Here is a 2,878-nt window from a genome sequence, read left to right on the forward strand (position 1 = left end):
CTGGAGGCGACTGCCGGGTCGGCCCGTGGTGCGGAGTGGGGGTCTCCGGGGGGAGATGCCTCCTGGCCTGGCCCCAGCCCCCGGGCATTCACAGCTGGCCCGTACTGGCTTGGAGACCTTGGAGACTGCCGGATGGGTGGTTGGAGAAGTCAGGACCCGGCCGGCGCTTGAGCTTTCGGGTGGCTGGCGGCGAGGGCAGGTAGCTTTGCTCAGCAGCCTGGAGGGAAAGGGCCTGGGTGCAGAGACGTGTGGTCCGGCCTTGGCCGGGGAGCACTGGCTGCTGCAGGATGGGCTGGACCTTCCCCCAGGGGGGTCTGCCCCCTGGCAGCATGCCGGGCAGTGTCACTGGCACCTTCCTGGGCCCTGCTGGTCCACCCCAAGCGGAGGCCTGCCATGGCACTGCACACCCGTATCCCAGCCTAGGTGTGCCACTGCACTGCACACCTGTGCCCCAGCTGAGGTATACTGCTGCACTGCACACCTACATCCCAGCTGAGGTATATCACTGCACTGCACACCTGTCTCCAAGCAAAGCTATACCACTATACTGTGTATATCCAAGCCTAGGCATACCACTGCATTGCACACTGGTATCCAAGACAAGGTATGCCACTGTGCTGTATGTATCCAAGCAGAGGCATGCCACTGCACTGCACTCCAGTATCCAAGAGTGCTGTATATATCTAAGCCAAGGTATATCACTGCACTGCACCTATGCAAGCCGAGGACACTGCATCGCAGTATCCACGCAGAGGTCTAGCATTGCACTGTCCACCCGGATCCAAGCTGGGGTGTACCGCTGCACTGCACATCTCAAGCCAGGGGCTACCGCTGCACTGTATGCAAGTATCCAAGCTGAGGTCTCACCCTGCACTGCCCGCACCCACAGAGGTACCGACCCTTAAGGACACAGGCAGGATCCTGGCCATGTGCTGCACAGACTTGCACTGGATTTGATCTCATTCCCCAGCCTGCTGCGAAGCCAGAGCAAGCGGGGGCTTATTCGCCTCAATAAATAACCTCCCTCCTCCAGTTTCTTAGAGCAATGATCTCAGCCCCCAATGATCCAGGTTGTGTTTGTCCATCTCCCGGCAGGGACTTGCCACGGGAGAGTCATCCCTTTGGGGTGCCATCCTCCCAGCACAGGGGTTTCAGTAGCCCATGAGGCCAAATGCTGGGGACGGCCCGAAATACCCGTGCCACGTCGGGAAGGGCCAGTGCAGCTGCCCACTGGGGCTCAGAGACTGGCTGATTTCCAGGGACTAAGAGGTGACAGGGTCTGAAGAAGAGAGCCCGAACAAAGGGCTCCCCACGCTGCAGAGATGGGTGCTTGGTGTAACACAGTTAGCAGACCTCGAATGCAAAGTATAGGAAATTGTATGCGGGGAGCAGGGGAAGCCTTCCCCACCCAGCTGGCAAGGTGGTGAGCACAAAGCCAGGGAGCAGAGGTTCTTGGATGGGAAAAAGCCCCTGGCTTTCCATCCTATAAAGAAAAGATTTCCCTTATTCTCCTGATTCAAACTGAACTCCAGTGAGGTCAGGGGGAGATCGGGGGGGGGCCAAGGGATGCAGGGTGCTGGCCCAGATCCCCCTGAGAACTGCAAGGTGCCCTGCAGTGAAAAACTTAGTGAGTCAGGAGCTCCTGGCCTCGCTCACAGCTCTCTGTACCTCCAGTCATCTCTGAGCTAAACCGGAGAGGACCTCATTTCCTGCTCAGCGCTCTGCCAACCACAAGGTCTTTTAATAAGGCTGCCAGGGGTGCCTGGCTGCAGGAAGGACAGTCAGTGTTTATCACCAGGGAATGAGTTGGCATCATAGTTCCAGTCTGAGCCACCCGCCTGGCTAGGTCAGAGCATGACTTCATAAATCATGCTATCTAATTGAGAGACACATGTTTATATGGACAGTGCTAGTCCAAAGAATGCAATCAATAAAATGTACCAAACACTAGTGTCCTTTCTTCTCTCCGGCCGGTTAATCAGTTGCTCCGTTGTTTCAGCTTGCAGGCACATCGCAAAAAATAAGGCCCAAACCCAAATGAAACCGCCCCGCACCTCCGCACCAAAAAATACAGTCCATACATTGCATCACTCCCCCCGTCATTTCTATAAAAAATCCTCTCAGGCAAGGAATCCTGACGGGGTTTGTTTTCTTAATTATGAATTTAAAAAATTACCCCGTGCTAGAAAATTGTCAAATGTGTTTTTATGGTATTCTCGGTGTGACTATTTTCAAGCAGTTGAATTAGGTTCAGAAAGAAAAGGGGATATGTTGAAAGCAAGCTTTTAAAATTCTTGCCTTAATTTTTATGTCACTTGCCTATCTGCTGCTGCTTTCTTTTTTTAATCCAGTGCAGATGAAAAATGGAATTGGGACAAAAGATATTCTAGTTTATTGTATAACTCATGCTTTTCAGACACAGATCTCCTTCCTTTTTCACCCCTAGAGTCCAAAGGATATCCCGGCGTTGAAGAAACCTCTTCAGCTTTACACCCAGTGCCTTATCACCATCAGAAGTGGAAGAAGAACCTTAAATGAATGCATAACAGCGGTTAAGCAACAATTTGAATATTCATATTTTACTCTTCAAACAACGGCAACAAAAGATACTTCAAAACCACGTGCGAAACAAAACAACATTAAACTTGCAATCATTAAACCTCTGTTTAACCCTACTCCAGAAACGAGTCGTTCATAACAAACTAGGAATTTTGATTGACAGCTTGCCACTAGAAGCCTTTAAGTAGGATTTTTTTCTCCCCCTCTCCGATATGTGTGCCATTTTTTACTGTCTTGTGTACATGATTCTGTGCCCGGTATTGAAGTTTAAAACACATTTACGTGTAAGCTTCGTGGATAATGTGATACTGTTGAGACA

At 51.4% G+C, this 2,878-nt stretch overlaps 1 long non-coding RNA gene across 1 annotated transcript in view; it reads left to right on the forward strand.

Annotated features, from left to right (window-relative positions):
- LOC109288022 overlaps positions 1–2,675 on the forward strand; it is a 47,831-nt gene extending 45,156 nt beyond the window's left edge. Inside the window, exon 2 of the long non-coding RNA XR_002095048.1 lies at positions 2,447–2,675. This is a non-coding gene — a long non-coding RNA (uncharacterized LOC109288022). The remainder of the gene's footprint in view (positions 1–2,446) is intronic.
- Positions 2,676–2,878: the final 203 nt, after the last annotated feature.

This window comes from Gavialis gangeticus, unplaced genomic scaffold (assembly GCF_001723915.1).
Source record: "Gavialis gangeticus isolate Ggan-Ray unplaced genomic scaffold, GavGan_comp1, whole genome shotgun sequence".
NCBI classification, from domain to species: Eukaryota; Metazoa; Chordata; order Crocodylia; family Gavialidae; genus Gavialis; species Gavialis gangeticus.